Raw genomic sequence first — 25,552 nt, 5'->3', positions numbered from 1 at the left:
AGCTGAGATCCGGCCACTGCACTCCAGCCTGGGTGACAGAGTGAGACTCCGTTTCAAAAAAAAAAAAAAAGAAAAACTTCAGATTAACAAAACATTCAAAATTTACTTTCCTAACATGGATATCTAAACAATACATTAAGCAAGCTATAAATATTGCATGATATGGTCTGATGCTGTCTGTGAATAAGAATGCCTCTTTAAAAGGTGGTGTGTCTTCCCTGCACTGGGCGCAGCTCTCCTGCCACAGCCCCCTACCCCCTGAAAATGTACACCTGCTCCAAGTTCGTCTCCACTCCCTCCTTGGTCAAGAGTACCTCACAGCTGCTAAGCCATCCGCTACCTGCAGTGGTGCTGAAACGACCAGAGACACTGACAGGTGAGAACCTAGCAGCTTGGCAGTCTCATGTCCCCTTACCTCACTCATCCCTGGCCGCAGCTTCCAAACCAGTGCCATTTCAAGGGATATTGACACAACAGCCAAGTTCATTGGGGCTGGGGGTGCCACAGTTGGGGTGGCAGGCTCTGGGGCTGGGATTGGGACTGTGTTTGGGAGCCTCATCATTGGTTATGCCTGGCACCCTTCTCTGAAGCAGCAGCTCTTCTCCTACCCCATTCTAGGCTTTACCCCCTAGGAAGCCATGGGGCTCTTTTGCCTGATGGTGGCCTTTCTCATCCTCTTCACCATGCGAAGCAGCCGTCTCCACCTCCCATAGTTCTTTTTCCCATGTCTCATCAGCCCTGTATATTTCTTTTCCTATACCTCCCCAGGTGGCCTGGGGAACATCGTTGGCTCAGGGTTTGACAGAGGAAAGACAAATACTGTATTAATAAGAAAAAGAAAAAAAAAAAGGTGTTACGTCAAGTTTGAATTTGCCTAAAAGCCACAGCAGTACAGGAACACTGAAAGGCAAATGTCACTATTCCAGTGTAGCAGAGGCTCCTAGCTGTCTCCCCAGTATCCATCTTCTCTTTCCTCTATAGTAACAGAAGCCTTAGCTGGGCACATGGCTGCCTCCCTAAAGATTACATTTCCCAGCCTCCCTTGTAGAAAAGTAATTATGTGATTGATTCTGGCTAATGGAATAAGATGTTTTCAACTTCCAGGTCATGCTCTTAGAAGGAAAGGAGGCTGGAAGCCCAGTGCAGAGGTGTGCATCTGTAGTCCCAGCTACGCCTGAGGTTGAGGCAGGAGGATCATTTGAGCCCAGGAGCTTGAGACCAGCCTGGGCAACATAGTGAGATCATGTTTCTTATTTTAAAAAGAAAAAAAAGGAAAAAGAAAAGAAAGAAGGCCGCCCTCCTCTTTCCTACTTCCTTTTCCCATGGTGATAGAAAGTGGAGCAACTATCTTAGCTGAAAGAAAGAAGCTATGTGGTAGAGATGGTAATAAAAGAAAACTTTATTCCTAACACTATGGAGTTATCTTCTCAGTCTTGGTTTGTTTATGCTCAGACCATTATAGATGAGAGTAAAATAAACTTCTGTGTTCTTATTTTGACCAAATAAGTATCCCAACTAATACCTCTCTTGAAGCACTTTGAATTCAACCGCTATCTTTTGTTTTGATAGCCATTCCTTAAGCAGAAAGCACCCTGGATTTCTTGAAGGGAATTTCCCAGCATGTTTTCAGAGTGCACTGTCAGAGTTTGATGATAGCATCAACCTTTTTGAGTTTTTAGTATTATTTTTCACAATCCTTGAAATCAGAGCTACAATAAATAATTCATAACAAGGGGTGGCTTTCCTTCCTTTCCCTCAGGGCATCCTCACAGAAGGAGAAAGTCTTCGGCTCTAGCACCCATTCAGTAAAGGGCTTGTCTTGTCTTCCTCATCTCTGTCTCTAGTCAGAGATGACTAGAATCCTTCACATCATTTATAATATGGGAACCTTTCCTTCACCTTTTCCAGACCCCCGAGGGTGATTAGAAAATAACATTTCCCAAGTGCAAGAAATCAAAACCCTTGACTCCATATCCCAAACAAAATGGACAAAATACTTAGGTCAAAGTTACCATGTCAGCTTTCATAGGCTCTTTAAAAATTATATGGTTTTTTTTTGAAAAGACAATAAACATTCTCAGTTGTTTAATGGTCACTGCCACTTACAAAATGAAAATGATAGTTGGCTCAGTAACAAGGACAGTAAAAGAGTCAGCAGCATCTTGGGCACACTGAGAAAACCCAGTAAACCTCCCACAGAATTCAGTCCTCATAGAAATATTCTGTCCAACATCAACTCCTCATCCCACTCTAGCCAAAAATTCAAATAAGTGCAAAGACATCATGAGCCCATTCCACATGCCAGGTAGCTTTTTCTTACTTTAGACAGAGAAATGCTAATGTACTTCCTTAAGTAACAGCTTTTTTTTTTTTTTTTTTTTTTGGTGGGGAGGGGGTGGGGAGACAGAGTCTCACTCTGTTGCCCAGGCTGAAGTGCAGTGGCATGATCTCAGCTCACCGCAACCTCTGCCGCCTGGGTTCAAGTGATTCTCCTGCCTCCGCCTCCCGAATAGCTGGGACTATAGGTGTGCACCCACAAAACCAGCTAATTTTTTGTATTTTTAGTAGAGACAAGGTTTCACCATGTTGGCCAGGCTAGTCTCGAATTCCTGACCTCAAGTGATCTGCCTGTCTCAGCCTTCCGAAGTGCTAGGATTACAGGCATGGGCCACCACGCCCAGCCAGCAGCAGCTTTTTAAAAATGAAGTCTTTGGGAGGACTTCTTTTTTTTCTTTACTGTCTCTGCCTTGTCTAATAAAAATGACAGAGCATTTTGTTTCATGATTCTCTATCTCCTAAGCGTACTGCAAACCAATGGGTATCACTTTCCTTTAACACTTGGAAAAGCACATAATTCCATGATATTAAAAAGAAAGACAGAAAGGAATGTTTTTAATAATATTTCAACCCTTTGGCTTTATTAGCACTATAACATAAGAGTTCTAATCTGAAAAACCTATGTTTTCACAAACTGAAATCGAGTAGTAAAAGCATTTTGTCACATCCTCCAAGGGCTAAAATGTAAAGCATATGACATAGCCCTATATAAAAATGACTTTCAGTCAAAATAATAAATCAAATGCTCACTCTCCAAGCAGAACGTCACAAACTGAATACCAGGTAAAAGGAAAGCTGTACATGAAGGCATTGTGCTTTCATGGGAAAATGATTGCTCATGCAAGGAGAACTTATTGGAGGAGTGGTAGCTGCCTGGCCAGGCTGGAACTCATAGTCTTTCAGGGGTTCAACTGGAGGTGAAGACTTTCTAAAGAATTCTCCACCAAGAACCATCATTTTCAGTCCTTTCTGATTAAGGACCAAAATAAAAGCTCAATAGCTACTTCATTTTGATAATTTTTAGAAAGCCTCAAATAACAGCTAAGAACTTTCTATAAGGATGCCAGAGGAAAGGGAGAAAAGATGGAAAATTACAGTTGAAATTACATCCTTAAGAGAGCCAGTTAAGCCACTAATATACAAACAGATCTTAAGTCTGCTGTCTGACCCAGAAAACCACAGATGAGGAATTCATTTTAGGACTAATTACACAAACATTAAATCACTCCCTTTTTCCCTTTTATATTTAAAATTTCGGCATTTTCCACCCTTTTTCTTTACATGAACTGAATGACAGTCCCTAACCAAGAGACTTGACCTTGGAAATGAGAAATCATCCAGTATGGGCATGCAAGAGTGTCACTAAACTCTGTATAACCTCAGGCAAGTCATTGCACCTTTCTATTCTGCCATTTCCCCATCAGCAAAAACAAACTGCACTTCCTACTTCCTGTTGTGATGAAAAATGAAATACTCTAAGTAAGTCAAGCACCTCAGAGACTTTCAATGTGTTTTATGACATTCATAGAAGTCAGTTTTGACATCTGAGCAATAATCTCTTCCGCTTAATCTTCTATTCACAATACAGAAAAATGTCCTATACAGTCTATTAAAAATAATAAAGGCAAAAAGCTTGACCCTCTCAGGTCATGAAGAATTACTTTCTCTGAAAAGCCCAGTCTTCTAGATTAATATCCAAGAGGACAGGGATTTTGTCTGTTTTGCTCTGTAACATATTCTCAGCACCTAGAACAATGCCATATCAAGGCATTCATCAAATATTAGATGAATGAATGAATAAAGGTTTAGCCTGAATAAATATGGAAATCTTTTTATTTTAGCTATTTTAGGCAGACATCTTAAAATGTATAGTAGCATTCTTCCTCATCATCTTGAGAAAATTATAAGGACATTTTGCAGATGACTAAGGGTCTCCATCGTGAACATTCTGTATTTCAAGGATGCTCTCAGTGTCTTTTAAAATGCTAACATCACTCCCGAATCTTATGTAATTTTTCACCTCCTTTATGCATTTATCATTTTTCCCATCCTCCCCCACCTTTTTAATAGGTTGTCATTTCTCCCTATTGTGAATAATTGGCTGTTGCTAATTTATTGTGCACTTAAAAGCCAATTAGCCATGTGTCTAAAGTAAGAGTACCTGCCTCTGAGGGCCTAAGGCCTTCTCCTAAGAGTAAAAAATATGATCCTTAGACTTTGTCACATCTATGTTTGGCTCCACTTTTTAACGTTTCTTGATTCTCCACCATGTTCTAGATAGATAAAAGGCTAGATAGCTAAGTTCCAAATAAGTGCACACAATCAATTCATGCTGAAATGACATGCTGTGTTACTAAGAGGCACTTGCTCCATGAGACAGGGTATCTGAAAACAATGGCCCCAGATAATGGTGGCTATCTAAGTAAGCAGCTGGTTCAGGGCTACAGTAGGGGTGTCCAAGATAAAGCATCAGGAGTGGAGGGAAGACTGACTCTCGGTGCTGAGTGTCCAAAGGAAGAAGCCATTCCAGAGGAGCTGGGGTCAGGGTAAGACACCAAGGCAGGAACTGAGAAAGTCACCAGAATCGGGGGCAAGGTAGAAATCACAACTTGGGAACAAAGCTGAAGCCCAGTCTCCCAAAAAGGAACACAAAGGCAAGGCCAGACCTGACTTGACACAGAGTCCAAAGGTCAGGATGGAGCTCCTTAAATCCTTGGATCCAGAATGGTATCTCCAGGAAGGAGCCAAATGTCTCAGATTGTGGCAAGGCTGAAGAACCCAGCACAGGTTTTACGATAGGAAAAGAAGGGCACAGGGTGGCCAACTACCTCCTTCACCATGACCCAAGGGCATCACAACGGGAAGAATAAGGTGTGGGACACCCCAGAAGCCATGGGGCTGCTCTATGAAGCCCTTCTATGCCTAGCTTCAGCACACGTGCCGTGAAAATCTTCTCAGTCTTTTCAATCGCAAAGGTACAAAGAGTGACTCAGGAAGATAAATCTGGAGAAAGAAGCATCTGAGATGCATTGGGGCAGGGGAAATAGGAGGCAAAGAAATGACAAGTTATTCAGGAACAATGTGACGAAGGCTCTGACAATTTCCAACTTTGGGCAAGAAAAGAGAGAAACTACCATTTTTTGTGACTTTCTGTGAACCAAGCACAATGCTGGCATTTTTCAAATTTGTTATCTCATTTCTTCCTCGCTTTAAGTCTGCAAGAGAAGTATACTGTTCCCATTTTATAGGTGAGGAAATTAAAACCCAGAGAGGAGAGGAACTGTAGTCACATGACATGGATGACAGAGATGGGATTCATTCTGGAATGATCTGATTTCAAAAGCTGATTCCACTTACACCAGCTGATACTCAAGTGACTTTTTTAAAATGGAAGAATGGGGTGAATAGGATAAGGAGGGGATGCATATGTCTGCATGCATCTGCTTTTCATGGGCTTGAGGAATCAGCCTGGACTGAGACCTTCCTCATATGCCCTACCTTCACTCCACAGAACTGGGAATCCATCAGACTGGAGGCTCTCATCCCCAGGATGCCTCCCTAACACTGGGGAAATCATGTTTTTAAATGTTTTTTTAAACAGTAATGATCTAAAGTTACCTATCTAATCTGTGTGTTGATTGCTCAGCGTTCTTAAATCAGGATGTAGCTCTTGGAACCTTAGATTACAGCTGTTTTGGGGAAAAATATGACTCAGATAAGATAAGAAATGCATATTCAAAAAAAATCCAACATTTCCATGAAAAGCTGTTGAGCTTTGGGGTGCTAGTAATGTTTTTTTTTTTTTTTAATCTGGGTGCTACTCATAGAGGGTATTCATGAAGATATATACTTACTAAATGTGCTCTCTTCCACATGTATAGTATGCTTCAAAACAGTTTTTAAACTGCCAGAGCAGAGTAATATTTTGACCCTGCCCTGTTTCGGTGTAAACTGGCCTGTTATAAATAAGCAATAAAGAAGGGAAAGTTTGAATATGGAGATGGGAGCAGTAAGGCTCCTCTCTCCTAATGGAGATCCACTAAGAGAAGCACTCTACGCATAACCAGAAGGCTGTTGCCTTGGAAACGGGAGCTGTAACTACTGCAGTCACACCTCGGGAGCAAAGATGGCCAAGATCTATTTCAATTCTTAGATGCCTCGAGGAACCGCAGATGACTGTAACTATGGAAGATAGCCAATCTGTAGTAATGAAGAAGCTCATGCTGGAGTTAGAAAGACTGCAATTGAGAAGGGAAAAGAGGGGGCAGGGGAAGAAGGAGAAGACAGAATTGAAGTATAACAAGTAAAGCCTAACCCAAGAACTGCAGAGCTGAGGGGGTTGTGGTGGCATTTCCTTAAGCTATGCCACCCTCTAGTTTATTACCCACCTACTACCTGCCAAACCATGCTAGGTGCTGGGAGGACAAAGCCAGGAAAAGACATACTCAAAGTGGCCCATGGGAGGTACAAGTACTCTGGGACCAATTAACCTTAGTGTGCAAAATGGGTACAGGAGGCTTCAGAGAGTGGTGGCATTTTTAAGCTGGAACTCAAAGAACATGTAGGAGTTTCCCAGGCAGAGAAGATGGAGGAGAGACATCTCAGACAAAGGGAGGGGCAAAGGGCGGAGGCATCTGTTTTTCAGCAGGGTGGCTATCTGCAATTCTGGGTGGGACACTTTCATGTCTGGTAGATTGTCCCACACACTGCAGGACATTTGCTGTCTCAGACCCCACCCACTCATTGCTGGCAGCAACTCCCAATCATGACAACGACTAAAGTAATGCCCCTCCCACATTTCCAAATGTCCTCAAGGATTGGGGGGATGCTATTGCTCCCAGTTAAGAAGCCCGAGAACCTGGGGGAACAGATGTGTGGCTGGAGTAGGGGTTGGGGGACAGGGGTGGGAGGTGAGGATGAGAATGCAGGGAAGGATCAGAGTTAAGGCCTTGCACATCCCGCTCAGGAGTCAGACTCTGTGCCAGACATGGAGGAGAGATAACAGACTCTAAAGCAATTATGGAGGAGGCCAAACCGACAAGACTTGGCAACTCATGGGATCTGAGGAGGTGGGGAAGAAGAAAGAAAAAAGAATGAAGAATAATCCCCACAGTTTTCAGCGTGGACAACTGAGTAAACATTCATGGCACCAAGCAAACTGATGAATATGGGAGTAAGAGCAGCTTTGGAGGGAGATGGAAAGGTGAGGTGGAAAATGAGTCTGAAGCCCTTCAGGGACATCCAGGTGGAATTTCTAAGAAGTAATAAACAGCAGACTAAACCCAGAGGAGAGACATCTGGGTCAAAGGTAAAAGAAACCTTAGCATTTAATTGTAGGCAGTGTCTCAGCCATTGCCCAAGGGCCTCTAGGCTCACTAAGCAAGCCAGGGAAAGGGGGAGCTGGAGATGAAGCAGCTGTGGCATTGGAGCTGGGCATAACCAACCAGGAGCCAATATGGCAGCAAGTGGGTACCAGCAGGCAGGAATGGAGGGAGCAGAGCCAGCTGGCAAGGTACAGATGAGCAGACCAAGCAGGAGTGGCTGAAAGCTCCCAGTACCCCACACTAGTTTCCACAACCATCCTTTCTGTAGATCTTGGCACACATCACTACAGTGGCTTTAGAAAATAATCTTCCATCTCAACCCAGGACGTCATACACATATATACACACACCAGGGCTGGCTCCAAGGGCGAGCGGACTGTGCAGCTGCCCAGGGCCCTGTGCTGAGAAGAGTCCCATTCTTGGTTAAATGCTCTGCTACTGCCATCTTGAAATTCTTAAAAATTTTTTAACAAGGAGTCTTGCATTTTCATGTTGCCCTATATCCCACAAATTATGCAGCTGGTCTAGACACACACACAAACATAACCTTAACAAAAGTTTCATGGAACAGTATCTATCTGCTATGGTCTGAATGTTTGTGTCTGCCTCTCAAAACCCATGTGTTAAAACCTAATTCCCAATAGCATTAAGAGGTAGGACCTTTAGAATGGGATTAGTGCCTTTATAAAAGAGGCCTGAGGGAGCTTGTTCCTTCCACCATGTGAGGACTGTGCAAGAAGGCGCCATCTATGATGCAGAGGGCAGGCCCTCAGCAGACACTGAATCTGCTGGTGCCATGATCTTGAACTTTCCAACTTACAGAACTGTAAGGAATAAATTTCTGTTGTTTATATATTACCCAGTCTAAGCTATTTTGCTATAGAATCCTGAACAGACTGACATTATCTTACTAAATGTGATATAAAATTATATTCTCTGTTCTATTTTTTAATGTAGCCATAGCCCATTAAATTCACAATCCACTGATGCATTGCAAATCAGTTTTCTTTTGTTTGTTGGTTGCTTTGTTTTTGAGATAGGGTCTCACTCTGTTGCCCAGGCTGGAGTGCAGCCTCAACCTCCTGGGCTCAAGTGATCCTTCTACCTCAGCCTCCCTAGTAGCTGGGACTACAGGTGCATACCACCATTTTTTTTTTTTTTTTGTAGAGATGGAGTTCCACCATGTTGCCCAGGCTGGTCATGAATTCCTGGGCTCAAGCAATCTGCCTACCTTGGCCTCCCAAAGTGCTGGGATAACAGATATGAGCCACCACACCCAGCCCAAGGTTTTAAAACTCTCTTAGAGGGCTGCTATCACCTGAATGTTTATCCCCAACAAAATTCATATGTCGAAATTATAATCACTGAAGTGATAGTATTAGAAGCTGAAGTCTTTGGGAGGGAATTAGAGATTACGACCCTTATAAAAGAAACTGTAGAGAGCTGGGTAGCTCCTTCCATCATGTGAGATCGAGATCACAACAAGAAGTCTGCAGCCTACAAGTAGAAGAGCACCCTCATCAGAACCTTACCAGGCTGACACACCGATCTTGGAATTCCTAGAACTGGGAGAAATAAATGTCTATTGTTTTATTTGTTTGTTTGGTATTTTGTTTTTTGTTTGTTTGTTTTTTGAGATGGAGTCTCACTCTGTCACCCAGGCTGGAGTGCAGTGGCGCGATCTCGGCTCACTGCAACCTCCGCCTCCCAGGTTCAAGCAATTCTCCTGCCTCAGCCTCCTGAGTAGCTGGAACTACAGGCACGTGCCACCACGCCCAGCTAATTTTTGTATTTTAAGTAGAGATGGAGTTTCACCATGTTGGTCAGACTGGTCTTGAACTCCTGACCTTGTGATCCACCCACCTTGGCCTCCCAAAGTGCTGGGATTACAGGCGTGAGCCAATGCGCCTGGCCAATTTCTATTGTTTATAAGTCACCCAGTTGATGATATTTTGTTTTAGTAGCCCAAAATGGACTAATACAATGGAGTAAGCCAAGACTAAAAAGTTAGTTTTATTTTGTTTTGTTTTGTTTGGAAAGTGGAGCCCTTAAAGTGGGATTGCTGCCATTACGAAATAGACCCAGAGAGCTCCCTCACCCATTCCATCATGTGAGGACACAGCAGGAAGACGGATATCTATGAACCAGGAACTGGACCGTCACCAGACACCAAATCTGGTCAGTGTCTTGACAGCAGCCTCCAGAACTGTGAGAAATAAATTCCTGTTGTTTATGGGCCACCCAGTCCACAGTATTCTGTTAGAGTCACCAAAGCAGACTAAGACACCCACCTCCCACACTAAATATAAATTAACTTCAATTTGGGTTATAAATAACTGTATATTGAGTTGACTTATAAATGATTAGTTGACATCAAGTTCGGTCTTATAGGTATTTGATTGATTAAATATACATTAACTTAGATTTTGCTTTTCTCTTTCAGTATTCAAAGAAGCCAATACAAACTTTTTTTTTCTAATTTCAGATGTACTTTTGGGCCACCGAGAAGCTCAAAGGCCGAGGCCCGAGATTCCTAATTCCTCAGGATTCGCCAGGCCTGCATCCTCTGGGACTGAAGGAAAGAAGTCACAGAGTGAAAAAGACTGAAGAAAGATGAGAAGAAATTTGTCAGGACATTTAAGAAGCCACAGTTTCTGACAGACAACAAGTTCCTACAAACTGGTCAGAAGAGGATAGTTAACCCAATTTTTTTAACAGCAAATTAAATGAATAAGCAATTCAAAGAAAAGGAAGATGCAAAAAGTCAATGAGTATATTAAAAAGCTGTCTGGGAAATATCCATTTTTGCATAGCAGATTGGCAAAAATGTAAAGATGATTAAAACTGAAAGCTGAGGAGGATGTGGAGAAACAGGGCTTCTGCGAGAGCTGCTGGGTGGGGAGTGAATTGCTACAACTTTTGCAGAAGGCTCTATGACAGACTCTGCTAGGACCAGAATCTACCCTCCCTCTCCTGGGATGCTCTCACTGCGGGTGTCCAGAGGGCTGTCTCCTCAAGCACGTGGTCTCAGCTTAGTTTACCTCCTTAAAGAGGCCTTTCCTCTACTATGGCATGTCTTTATTTTTCTCAGAGCCCTTATCTCTAATTGCTATTTCCTATTTCATCTATTGCTTTACCTATTTATAGATGACCTCCCACCACTACAACATAAACTTCTGGAAAACCTGGAGCATCTCTCTTTTGTTCACCTCCCTATCCCCAAATCTGCAGAGCATGTAGGAGCAGCATTATTTTAATGACAAAAACTGGAAACAAGTGTCCACCCATAGGGGAAATGACTGAATAAATCATGATACATCCACACCACAGAATATTATGAAGCTATGTATTAACCTGGGGGGAAGTGTCAATAATATATTGTTTTATGGATAAAGCAATTTATAACACACCTATATTTAGTGCCATGTTTATTGAAAAGGAAGAAAGAAAACATGGTCAAATATATTTATGTTCAAATAAGCACAGAGAAAGGAGGGATGAAAACCATGCAACTGTTAACACCAAGGACCCCAGGGGTGTGACAGCATTGGAGGGGACAAAAGATTTCATTTTTACAGTGAGCATATATTTTGTAATTTTAAAAAATTATTTTAAAAGAATTCTGCTCTCAAAAATATTAAAGTATTATACTAAAAATGATGTTTACCATATGCTTATTTCATCTGCCAGAGTTAGGAAGGCTGACAGTTCTAAGAATTCCACTGGACTTGCCTGTGGCCAGTCTTAAAGTCTAACAGTCATTTCCATTTGATGTGCTAAAAAGTCAAAATTATTCTAACACACAGTAGCCAAAATGCTTTGCCTTTGATTAAAGATAGTGCTTTCCAGTGGGGGATCTAGAAATGGTTTGAACCCCTTTTCAACAGGCTACCGACAGCCTAACTTGAAGCTGCCTAGGAAAAAAAAGGAAGAGGGCACAGGGCCAAGGAGCCAGGCCAGCACCCGTGGCCTGGGCTTCCCGGAGTACATATCAGATTCCCGAGGCAGCTGCCAGCTGGCTGGTTCACCCACAAACACCAGTTGGCTGGAGCCTGGGAAGTGATATATTGAAGGCCTAAGGCCCTAAATCAAATGTCCTTGTCTATGCTAGGAACAACCTATAAGGAAAATCTTATCACAAAACAAGCAGCTCTCAGGCATGTTAAGGATTTTAAAAATTAATTCCTTAAGCTGATCAAGTGATAAAAGCTGTGAATAAAAGGATTCAGATGTTTCCACCTCACCATGCTAATCTACCTGTAAGCTACTCAGCCAACCACAAAAATATATATATATATGAATCAGACAGGCTTTTGAGTAGCTCAGTTGCCCCACTTCAGCACAGAGCATGTCACTTCACACCAACCAACCAAATGACTGAATGAATGAATGAGAACTGGCAAGTCCATGTGGACATCACTAAGGGGACCTGGCATTTAGAAGTCAGGTTCCTGTTCTCACTGAGACATTAACTAGTTAGGTAATTAAATCAGGGAAGTTAGAGAAAATTCTCTCAGCCTCAGTTTCCTCACCTAAAAAATGGGAATGATAACTGTACTCATCTCCTAGGGTTGCCCTGAGGCACAGTGAGGGTCTCTACGAAAGCCTATGGCAGACTGAGATGACCTCTCTTCAGATAAGGGCTTGCTGCCCAGCTGTGCAGAGTGTGGTCAGCACATGGCCTCCAGCTGCCAGCTCCTTCAGGGTCCGCCCCTGCTGCAGAGAGCCACCTCACCTGAGATCACACCCTTCCTGTGACAATCTGCCTGTAACTGAGAGGTAAGGATACAAAGGTCCATGATGGCCCAAAGCAGCACACGGTGACTGCAAACCCTCACTCCAGGACTTCCTGCCGGGTGTGCTGAGGTCTGTTCAACTTCTCCCTCAGCCCAGTCCTGCGTCCTTCCCTTCCTGCATGTTGGTCCCTAACGAGCATCTCACACTCCATATTCCATCTTAGCATCTTCTTCTAGAGAACCCAACCTGCACCAAAGCCCTTTTTCAGTTTTAAGTACTTTAGGGTTTCTATTTTGGGACAAAGAACAGAGGCCAATTCTGGTTTAGAAAAAGAAAAATCACATTCAGCCTGGCATGGTGGCTGACACCTTGTAATCCTAGCACTTTGGAAGGCTGAGGTGTGAGGATTGCTTGAGGCCAGGAGTTTGGGATCAAACTGGGCAACACAGAGAAACCCCATCTCTATGAAAACAAAAACAAAAACAAAAATTAGCCGGGTGTGCTGGGGTGCACCTGTAGTCCCAGCTACTTGGGAGGCTGTGCTGGGAGGATCGCTTGAACCTGACCATTTTGAATTTTGAGGCTACAGTGAGCTGTGATTGTACCATGACCCTCCAGCCTGGGTGACAGATTGAGAGTCTTTTTTCTTTTTTTTTTTTTGAGACAGTCACTCACTCTCACCTAGGCTGGAGTGCAGTGGCAGTGGTGTTATCACAGCTCACTGCAGCCTCAACCTCCCGGGCTCAAGCAGTCTTCCCACCTCAGCCTCCTAAGTAGCTGAGACTACAGGCACATGCCAATACACCCAACTAATATTTGGATTTTTTGTTGAGACAAGGTCTCACTATGTTGCCCAGGCTGGTCTTGAACTCCTGGGCTCAAGAGATCCTCCCACTTCGGCCTCCCAAAGTGCTGTGATTACAGGCATGAGCCACCGTGCCCAGCTGACCCAGTCTCCTTAAAACACACACACACAACACACACTCATAAACTTTTAGAAGGGGGATCCATGCCATTTACTTCAAGTATTCAAAGTCTGGTAGTTCATTCATTTACTTATTTAACAAATATGTATACAACACCATGTTGGGGGGCTGGGGAACCAGCTGGGGGCCACAAGGGCTCTATACGGATGATCATTTAGGGCTGTTGGACTTTCCATGTCCACCGCAGTGGTTCTCAGTGGGGTAGCACTGCTCCTACAGACTTTGGAGCTGGGTCGGGGGCTTTTGGTTGTTACAATGACTGCAGGGCTCTGCTGACATATGGGGGGTAGGGGCAGGAACGCCACAGTCCTACAGTCCTACAGTGCTCCAGAAAATTTCTTTTCATGATGGATTGGCCCACAACCCACATGATTTTCATAAAAGAAGGGGAAAGAGTTTATGTAATTATCTAAGTCTAGATCTTAAGTATGCATTTCATAAAAATATATTATTTAGTTTTAAATACACTGAATTATCTAGGAATTTGATTAACCTATAAATCAAGAGAAGGATGAACGTATTTTGTTCAGAACTTTACCAGCCAGGTGCGGTAGCTCACGCCTGTAATCCCAGCACTTTGGGAGGCCAAGGAGGGCAAATAACCTGCGGTCAGGAGTTTGAGACCAGCCTGGCCAACATGGTGAAACCCTGTCTCTAGTAAAAATAAAAAATTAGCTAGGCATGGTGGTGCGCACCCAGCTACTTGGGAGGCTGAGGCAGGAGAATCACTTGAACCCGGGAGGTGGAGGTTGCAGGGGGCCAAAATCATGCCACTGTACTCCAGCATGGGCAAAAAGAGTGAAACTTGGTCCCAAAAAAAAAAAAAGGAAAATAAAAAAAAGAACTTTGCCAAGAGTTTTCTACACCATCTCTAAAAATGATGACTCTTACAGAAATGACATTCATGATTAATGAGACATCTCTATAACACACCTGTACTGGTCTATATTTACACATATTCTTAGCGATACACAAGAAAAGACTTTTTTGCCCTTATTTCTAGGGTTATATGTAAGAGTACTAATACATAACTGAAACTATTCAGCTGAATATTTCTCGAATACAAACTAATTTAGAAGCAAAAATGTAACTATTTCATTAGGTCTTCAATATACTGTCCCCATATTGAAATACATGCTACTTTATTAGAAATTATTTTCATGTTGCTTCTCCTTTATACTATAATTAGAGTCTTATGTTGATTTCTTTTTAAATATTGTGTGTGAGGTCTATTATCTGTGAGTTTCCATTTCAGGAGGAGGATGTTACAAAATACATAAAAAGGGATGCTGGGTTTGATAAGGTTGGAAACCACTGCCTTATAGAACTGATTCTAAAACTAGGGTCTGAGGCCCACCCACAGCAGAAACACCTGTGGCATTCATGAAAAATCCAGGTGCCTAGGCTCCAGCCTGTCTCATAATGATGGAACCCAGGAATCTTTTTTTTTTTTTTTTGAGACAGAGTCTCGCTCTGTCACCCAGGCTGGAGTGCAGTGGCGTGATCTCGGCTCACTGCAAGCTCCGCCTCCCAGGTTCACGCCATTCTCCTGCCTCAGCCTCCCGAGTAGCTGGGACTACAGGCGCCTGTCACCATACCCGGCTAATTTTTAAAAATATTTTTAGTAGAGACGGGGTTTCACTGTGTCAGCCAGGATGGTCTCCATCTCCTGACCTCATGATCCGCCCGCCTCAGCCTCCCAAAGGAATCTGTTTTTCAAAGCTCCTCAAGTGATGTTGATCCTCATCTAGGTTTGGTACCCACAAGTATAGAGGACATGGGGTGCACCCAGCCCTTCCCTAGCCTAGTGGTGCTCAGAGTCTCAAAGGGGAAGGTACAATTTTAACGATCATGTCAGGCACATAACTGTTAAGTGCTAGAAATAAATACCAGTGAAGTGCTATGGGAATTCAAGAAGGGAGCAGCTGGCCTGGAGGAGGTGTCTTGCAAAGGGTGCATTCCAGTGAGGATCTGGAAGACAGGGAGTAAGAGCTTCATCTCTGGAGAGCGTGACTGCAGGAGCCTTTACATACATTATCTCCATCAAAATTCACAGCTACCGTCTGTGATAAATACCACTCCTATCCAGTCTTTCAGAATAGTGAGGCCAAAAGAAGTGAAGTAATTTCACTCAAGGTTTTAAACTTAGGTCCTGCAGTCCCAGATGATAGAACTTAACCACTCAGCTAATACTCAAGCCTTAAGCAGAGAGAAAGGGGTAGGGGTGGTATGGAAGAGGTCCCAAGGAGTTTCAAGACATAGAATTTCTATCCAAAGCTTCACTTCCATCTTGCTATTAGCGCTGTCACCAGCATTCAGGAGGACAAGAGGAAATTATCATAATTAAAGGGACTCTGAGCATATATCATTCACATATGGGTGGAAAGACTCAAGGATGAGAATAGGCAGTTAGGAGTCACTGACACTAATGAGCCACAAATCATAGAAAAGCAACTTAATTGAGACAACAGTAAAATGAGAGGAGGCTCAGAATTAGGAGCTCTCACACTGCTTTGACAGTTCTACTAACAGCATAAAGCAGTTTCTGCTTAATCAATTCCCACCTAATCAGAGAGCCATCTTAACACAGTGTCTCCCAGGGCAGCAAATTTGCTATTAGTGAGTGACTGCAGCAATCAGGACAGTATCAGTGACAAGGGGAGGGATGGTACAAAGAAGGGCGGTTGGCTGGTGCTAAGGGGTTAAGTGGTGTTTAACTGGCTGTTAAATTGCAACGTGCTAAGCTTCTGTGTTCTAATGCAGAAAGAGTTAACAATGAATAGAAATAAAGATGAAATCCATCAGATTCTGGTTTTTATTCTGCATCCTAAATGTACATCCAGGTAGTTACAAAACTTACTTTTTGTTTGTTTTGTTTTGAGACAGGGTCTTGCTCTGTCACCCAGGCTGGAGTGCAGTTGTGTGATCTCAGCTCACTGCAACCTCCACCTCCCAGGTTCAAGCGATTCTCCTGCCTCAGCCTCCAGAGTAGCTGGGACTACAGTTGCGCACCACCACACCTGGTTAATTTTTGAATTTTTAGTAGAGGCGGGGTTTCACCATGTTGGCCAGGCTGGTCTCAAACTCCTGGCCTCAAGTGATCCACCCACCTCAACCTCCCAAAGTTCTGGGATTTTAGGCATGGGCCACTGCACCCGTCCACAAAACTCACTTTTATCCCTATAAAGGTAAAGATGGAGGCTCTCTACATCCATGTCACAGGCCACATGGCCCCAGCTTTTATTGGACAGTAAGATCAAAAGACCTCTCTACCCACTTTCTCTTCCCCACCACCCCTTTGCTTTCTCTTGTTATGACATGTAGGTGGCCAGCAAGCAAGTGCCTCAAATCTCCGAGGCAGAGACTTTTGGCTTTGAAAACATTTGGAGCAGAAACAGGTGGTGTGGTCTGGAGCAAACATGCAAGAGAAGAAAATACCAAAAAGTCAGAGAAGAATCCCTCCACATGGAATTCTCATTTGCATTTTGTGCAGTCAGCGTTTCTCCAGTTTTTCCACATCCTTTCAAAGGTTGGGTTCTCATGTGTTGTGAGTAGATCAGACTAAGTGGGTTTTTCTTATGGTTTCAGGATGGATAATATTTCATAACCACATGATTGCAGGGCTGAGCTTAGCAGTGTTGTATTTAAGAGTGGATCACATATCCATCATTCAGTCCACATTTCAAAGACTGATAAAATATTGCCCCTGAGGATTTAAGAGATGCTCGTGATAGAACATTTCCCTCTCCTAACTAATAAAACTGTGAGGGTCAGTTCCTAATACAATACCAGGGAGACCACCTGTATACAATAAAAGGTCATTTGTCCTTGGAAGATGGCCTGAGAAACAGCACCACACAGTCCAGGCAGTAAACAAGCCATTGAGTCTCTATATACATCATGGTTAGATCATTCATCCTAAAACACCACTTGGCACACATCACAACCCCTGATCAAAAGTCTTCATGGCTCCCCACGGTCACAAGATAAACCCCAAACTCCTTAGTGGGTTTTCAGAGGCCTCCACAAACTGGCACTGTCCATTCTCTCCCATTCAATCTCCCACTGTTGCCCATACAAACCCTCTGCTCCAGCCAAGCTGCTCACTTCACCGTTCCTGGAAACCCTCTGCAAGGCTTCCTTTTTCTCTCTTCCCTTGCTGACCTCTGCTCCCAAATGAGCCTTTCCTCCTTCTTCCTAGTTTGTCCTACTACAAGGCATTTAAAAACCAGCTCAAATCCCATGTCCTCCATAAAGCCACCTTTCAGAAAGCTTCCTGTCCGGATGTGCTGGCTCTCCTGCACTCCCATGACAGCCATCAGCTGGCACCCTACACAGACTGCCCTGCATTGGGATTAATTTATTTCCATGCATCCCACCCCACCCAGTTGGACCGTGAAGCTCTTAGGTACACTGTCTTGTCCTGGCTTCCCAGAATCTCACCTGTTCACCTCACAGCAGATGCTCTGCAAAGTTTTGTTGTCATCATTTTGAGCCACCGCTACTATAAGAACTTGATCCTCCCTAGTATTAACGGTTTATGAGGAACTTCTGCCTTTAAACCACCTTATCTCTCTCTTCTGTTCAATCATTGCACTCTCTTTGAGCCCGGCATGTGACAGGACTGCCAACTCACTCTGTCCCTAGTGCTGTCACATACACCTAACGAGTGTTTAACAGAAATATCCTAAGAGGTGACTGCAAGGTCAGAAAAAATCACCTTAAGTCCCCCAGGACCATGTGCAGTCTACAGACAGGAAATAGGCAACAGGAGAATGAAATTAGCATAAAGTAAAAAGGGCCTATGGCTCCTCTCCACCCAAGTCAGCAACACCTACCAGAAACAACAAAGAAAGCATCTGGATAAAGCATTGGCAAGCATTGCTGAGGTCGGGAAACTGTGCTCATAACAAAAGCACAAAGGGTTTGCAAAAGGCAGCTCCCCTTCCCTTCCCAAATTACCAAAAGCTCAACAAGAAAACGAGCGGAGTTTTTGCTCTGAAAACATCTGTTTTCAGTTACCTGTGCCTGAACCACAAACTTAACAGAGAAACACAGAGATCCCAAGTTGACTCCGCGGTCTAAGATCTGTCAGGACAAATTATGTGGAGATGGAGGAGCCAAGTGTGGGATGCTTGAGCAACCACTGTGCAATAGCCATGATCTTGATAAGCCTCACGGATGAGATTTTGGTGGACTAGGGACTGTACTACTGAACTTGATTGTAGAAAATGTAAAAGCCACCAAGGGGTATTATTACCCCTTGATAAACCCAGCTACCCACGGTGGTCAATTACTAATGAACAGACCTCTTTCGCCAATTAAAGCCACATGTTACCACTCAATTCCCAACATATTTAGTCTTTTCCTTTCAGTACTCCATCTCACTACTATCTACCTAAACCTCTCCAGCTAAGATTTTGTTTGTCTTTACTTAAAAAACAGTCTTTCTGGGGCCTGGTCAGTGGGGCCCAAAAAATAAAATAAAATAAAAATGGTTTTTATAATAAATAGTCTTTCACTAGAATGTTCTTTATATTAAAATCTTAAGCTCTACTTTTTTTTTTCTTTTTTTTAGATATGGTCTTGCTCTGTGAACCTGCCAGAGTCCTGAGTGACCTTCATTTGTTCATTCTCCTTGTGCAGTTCTTCAATATTCTTTGCAAATGGATTTCACTAAAGTGAGTTCTATTAATGTCACTAGGTATAAATGCCTGTTCATCTTTGGAGGGACTTTGGGAGATGATCTTATACTAAATGAACACGTTACATGCCTGTTGATAGGAGGCCTGATGCTTTATTTTCTCTAGAAAAAAATAGATATTTCAACGTTGTAAATTCCATTAAGGCATCCTGCACCCCACCTCCTGATCCTCCATCCCCCACCACCCACCACCAACAAGGTTTCATTTCCCTAACCCCTCAATCTGGCAAAGAGACAGTGTCCCTGACCTTTTTGGTAGGTAGTTGTCCAACTCTCTGTCCATTTTCTTCTTGGCAAAATGAGAGTTACTTAGCTTAAACTGAAAAAACATCCTCAGCCCTCGTATAGGCATAAGTCCCTGAGTAATTTACATCATATTTCCTTTTTGGGCCTGGTAATTTCCAAAATCAGCAATAGGGAGTAAAGTACCTCTTTTGATGAATCTATCAGCAGTGGTGTTTGGAAAATGAGGAAATAATGTTGCTAACTTGCTAACTGTATTTTGGCAGATAATGTAATAGGGTATAGTTTACTGTATTTCCTCTATTAAAGGAAAACAGGCAAATTTTTTCCTTGGAATTAAACATCTATATATTACCCTAAAATCCTCCTAGAAATTTAAAACTGCTGCTTTCTTGTGTATAACTTTCCCTCATTTTCTTCCCAGCAATGGAAGAGAAGTTTAAATCTTGTTTAAATCCACAGTGAACTTTTTATATGGTGAGGCTGGTTGGTAGGTATTAATGCAAAATCAGAGTTCTGTCTGAAGCCATGTAAGATGATTCTGGTATAAATATGGTAACTACAGGCCCGGCACAGTGGCTTACACCTGTAATGCCAGCACTTTGGGAGGCCAAGGTGGGCAGATCACAAGGTCAGGAGATCGAGACCATCCTGGCTAACACGGTGAAACCCCGTCTCTACTAAAAATACAAAAAATTAGCCAGGTGTGGTGGTGGGTGCCTATAGTCCCAGCTACTGGGGAGGCTGAGGCAAGGGAATGGCGTGAACCTGGGAGGCAGAGTTTGCAGTGAGCAGAGATTGTGCCACTACACTCCAGCCTGGGTGACAGAGCAAGACTTCATCTCAAAAAAAAAATACGGTAACTACAATGTCTACTGTGTTTTGCCATTAAGTTTTTTTTTTCTTCTTGGAGGCTTTGGAGAAAGATTAAAAGGCTTGGTGGTGTATGTGTGTCTTGAATGCCAGACTGAGAAGTTTATAGTAACAGGCTGGTGTGAGAGACGATGTGTGTTTAAGTGTTTGAGGATGAGCCTGGCATTTGGATATAAGGTAGTTTAGTTTAGAGAGCTCCAGTTGGGGCTGTTGGAATGGTTTTGATGTGGTGTGATGAGGACCTAGGAGTCTATGGCAGATCTGAGGGCAACCTGGGATGCTGAGAGGTGAAACAGAGAAGATGCATGAAGTTGGGGATTTTATTTTAGTTTTTTGAGATGGGGTGTTTCAATACTAGAGTGTTCGTTCTACTAAAAACTTTAAGCCTTCCAGGCCGGGTGTGGTGGCTCACACTTGTAATCCCAGCATTTTGGGAGGCCCAGATGAGCAGATCACCTGAGGCCAGGAGTTCAGGACCAGCCTGGCCAACATGGCGAAAACCCATCTCTACTAAAAATACAAAAATTAGCTGGCATAATGACATGCGCCTGTAATCCCGGCTACTCAGGGGGCTCAGGCAGGAGGATCATTTGAATCTGGGAGGTGTACTCTCTACCTTAGTAGGCAGAGTACACTGTTATGAATTAAAAATATATGAGCTTCTGGATTATTACTTGGCCAGTGAACAAGTGGTATTCTATATCTGTTCAGAAACTTTTGTAATTCCTTTAGAAGAGTCACTGGAAGAGGTTTTAAGAGAGGAAAACACCATAGGAATGCTTTTATACATGCGTATGTTTGTATAAGCTTTAAGCCTCACTTAGATTCTCTCTGACCCACAGGATAGGTTAGTTTCTCTCACCAGGATGTGGAGGCTGTAGAGAAGTTGATGTCTCTGAATTTGGTTACCCTTGTCCAGCACAAGACAAGTGACACCATACTGTACTGGTTATATTTTATTACAGTGAAACCTATTAAATTTTTTAAAGCCCATTATGATAAAATCCCCTAGGGACAAACAAAATGGAATGTAATTCATTTTTCAACCAATAAATATTTATTGAGTCCTATAAACCTTCATGCCAGTCTCTGGGCAGAGCCCCTGGATATATCTTTTAATACCTGCTCTACTGAAATCTCAGTACGAATCTCCATATAAAGCAATTTCCATATAAAGCAATTCCATAAGTTTCTATATAAAGCAATTCAAGTAAAAAATAGTGAAATGCCAGCATGTCTCCTTAATTATGGTAAATATTTAATGTTTCCTTATAAAATAATTACATCCTTAACAGAAACAAAACTGTTGAAAGTGTGACAAACTAAATACCTGGATGACAATAATGTTTAAATATACACTTTAACAATTTAAGGTGATTTTTTTTTTTTTTACAAAAGTTTAAGGTGGTAATGAAATCATTGGAATCCCTGTTACCAAAGTGAATTTTAAAAATTACATTTTCCCTCTTGCAATCATGTTTGCAGCATAAAGGAGCAATAAATGGGGTTGGGGAGTAAAGCTTGGGAACTCTTCTATGTTACGCTCGAGTAGCCTAGGGCAATGTCTGATAAAGGAGGGGTTTGAATTTTGGTATGGAAGGCTTTCCAACACTGCACTATTTTAAAGAATAGCTCAGTGATATCAGTATTTGGTTATTTAACTAGGCATCAGGTACCAGATACAGAGAGATTGTGTAGAAGAATGAACACTGTTAACTACTCTTTCTTCTCCCCTTTTGCTGGATCTATCTATGGACAGGGTGCTGACCTCTAATTTACTGAAATAAAAGGAACATTGTTCTTGGAAATATTTATGAGGCATATCGCATCTTCTCCATGTTATGGATAATATGGACAGACATCTATACCTAGTGACATTAATAGACAGAACTCACTTTAGTGAAATCCATTTGCAAAGAACATTGAAGAACTGCACAAGGAGATGAAGAAATGAGGGTCACTCCCACCTCTGGCAGGCTAACAGGATTTCTCTGGATATTCCCTGCATTCCCTATCACCCCTCAGGACATTCATGTTCTATGACCAGGTCCAAGTTGCCTCACCATGAAAATGAAACAATGGAGGCCTTTTCCCAGCTCTTAGAAGGAAAAAAAAAACTACATACATGTGACATACACTCTTTTTCCCATTAATTTCTCCAAACCCTACCACATACCACCACATGGTCAAACAAGAACTCACAGCAACAGATAGTCAAACACACACACACACACACACACATAATTTGTGTGTTTAAACAAAATTCTAGAAATATGACTCATTAAAATTTTTACATTATTAGAGCAAGGCATGGTGGCTCATGCCTATAATCCCAAAACTTTGGGAGGCCTAGGTGGGCGGATCATTTGAGGCCAGGAGTTCGAGACCAGCCTGGCCAACATGGGGAAACCCGGTCTCTACTAAAAATACAAAAATTAGCCAGGCATGGTGGTGTGTACCTGTAATCCTAGCTACTGGGGAGGCTGAGGCACAAGAATTGCTTTAACCCAGGAGGCGGAGGTTGCAGTGGGCCAAGAGTGCACCACTGCACTCCAACCTGGGCAACACAGCAAGACTCCATCTCAAACAAAAAAAAAGTTAATTTTTTTTTACATTATTCAATGTTAACATATGAAGACCTTCACTACTTACAATAGAAATATATCTTCTGCTTGTTAAGATAACAGAAACAGTGAGAGCCCTCTCTCAGATGACAGAAACAGTCATAACCCAATTTTGTGGCACTCTAAGCAAAGTGCATCTCGAAGGCTCCCTAAAAGATGTTCCCTTTGAGCAATTTTAAGTATTACCCACTAGTCTCTACTTGAATCCCTCAGCCCACCCACATCACATTCTGCAGGAAGTGATGAAAAGTCAGGGAGTTTAAGTTATGTAAGGCCTGTGGACCCAGTGAGCCAAACTGCAAAATGTCCATCAATGAGCTCCACAACCTCCCCCGCCCCAACCCATTGCAGGAAAGTGTCTGGGGATGGCGCAGCCAAGAGTTAGTCACTGGAACATGTCTGATGCCATAAAATGCCCCGTGATACCCAGCTCCCAGGTTCTTTTCTTCTTGGTTCTGATCAATACACAGTAGCCTGCCTGCGATGGAGCAACTGGAGGAAACAGGTTCCACGTGTGGGAAGCCATGGGTTAAAAAGCAACTTGCCAAACTATGGGAAACATTCTAGTTGATGCTGAAGCCTTAATGCTTGACTCTAATGGGGTAGTAACTCCATTTTCTCATAAACATGCTAAGTAGATTTCTACTTTCTCAAGAAGCTAAATCCTTTTGTGGCTTTATGACTTACTCCTACAACCAAGAGCCTCGTAAGCTATTAACAGTCAAGTGTCACAGCCTTAAAGACTTGCACTGTTCGCTAGTCTCAGGTATGCCCCCAGTCACAAATTCCTGCAAAATAAACCTTGGTTGGACAGACTGCAGAAAAACAAAAAGGAAAGAAAACATAAAACCCCCTTATGGTTGACAAAGAAGCTGTACAAAGCTTAAAGAGATCAATAAAATGATATAGGGTCAGATTCTGAAAAAAAGAACAGATTTCACTATATGGTCACTTCTGGGAACCCTCTGGACAAAATCAGGCCTTCCAGTTTGATTGCTAAGTGCCCGTGATAGTAATTGAACCATTCCATCTCTCACACAAAATGCCTGAGCCCCAGAGCTAACTCTGGGTGAGTCTGACAATGGTACCACCCAGTTTATAAAGTAAAGAGACAAGCTGGCCAATTTGGCCCAAGGAAGAAAGCATTTCCATGTGACGGTTGCAGCCGGTGGGCCAAGGTAGTCACTCGCTCTTTCCCTAAATGCTATCAAAATAGCAACCAAAATTGGCTTTCAAATTCTTTAAGCAGTACTTAATGACAGAAAGAATTTTTTACCTACTTCTTCTACTTCGATTTTTTTTTTTTTAAGAGACAGGGCCTTGCCCTGTCACCCAGGCTGGAGTGCAGTAGCAAGATCATATCTCACTGCAGCCTCAACCACCTAGGCTCAACTGATCCTCTTGCCTCAGCCTCCCTGGTAGCTAGGACTACAAGGACGCCACAATGTCTGGCTAATTTTTAAAAAACAATTTTGTAGAGATGGGGGTCTCGCTATGTTGTCCAGGCTGGTCCTGAACTCCTGGCCTCAAGTGATCCTCTCACCTGGGCCTCCCAAATACCTTAACTTTTTAAATGCTTCTCTTTACTTCTCTCAGGAATATTAACTTAATTTTTTAAAGCAATATGCCTTTTTGCTTATGAAACTGTATGAATTGGTTTCCATTCAAACTGTTGAAAAATACGTAACTTTGGTAAGCATGAAAAAAGGCCACAGAATGAAAAATCTCTAAGATCCCTTACAGTTTCAAAATTCCTTTATCCTGCTAGATACTTTTTAAAAGAATTTATCCAACTGTATAACATTCTGGAAAAGATAAAACTATGGCGATAGAAAAAGGATCAGTGGTTGCCAGGGGTTAGGGGGTAAGGAGGGACGAGTAGGCAGAGCATGGAGGATTTTCAGGGCAGTGAAACTACTCTGTATGGCCCTATAATGGTGGATACATATCATTATACATTTGTCAAAACCCACCGAATGTACAACAAGAGTGAACCCTGCCAACTATGGACTTTGGGTGATGATGTGTCAATGCAGGTTCATCGATGGTAACAAATGCACCACTCTAGTGGGGGTGCTGACAGTGGGAGAGGCTGGTTGTGGGGACACGGGGTATATGGAAGTCTCGTACTTTCTGCTCAGTTTTGCTGTGAACATAAAATTGCTCTAAAAATTAAAGTATATCTTTAAAAAAATGTATACCTTCTAGATGTTCTAAATAATATTATGTATCCTCCAACTGATAAAAAAAAAAAAATTGGGTAAAAGTATGAAGGAAGAGATTAATTCTCCTGCAGCCAGAAAAGAAAAGTGCAAGAAAAAGCTGCTGCACTGTAGGAGCTGCCTTGTGACGTCACAGAATACTTGGCAGAGAGAACGTGTGTTTCTGTTTGTTCTGCTGATGAGCAAGAGAGGAACCAGCAACACTAGTCATCAGACATCAGTATTCTCTCCAAAGAACCGTTTTTAATGCTTTTGAACACTACACAGAAAAGTCAGACAAATCCATTCAACACACAGACAACCACACATCATTGTGAATTTTATATCTAGATCTTTTACCCTGTTTTTTGTAAAGTAACTGCTGACATATAATACCTATTTTCTATTTAGGATATCAGGGGACTTCTTAGCTAATTCAGGAATTAGCAAACCAAAGCAGACATCCGCCGGGTGCGGTAGCTAGCGCCTGTAATCCTAGCACTTTGGGAGGCCGAGGCGGGCA

The sequence above is a fragment of the Colobus angolensis genome, unplaced genomic scaffold (genome assembly GCF_000951035.1).
Source record: "Colobus angolensis palliatus isolate OR3802 unplaced genomic scaffold, Cang.pa_1.0 Scaffold30, whole genome shotgun sequence".
Lineage (NCBI taxonomy): Eukaryota > Metazoa > Chordata > Mammalia > Primates > Cercopithecidae > Colobus > Colobus angolensis.
This window is presented reverse-complemented; position numbering follows the sequence as displayed.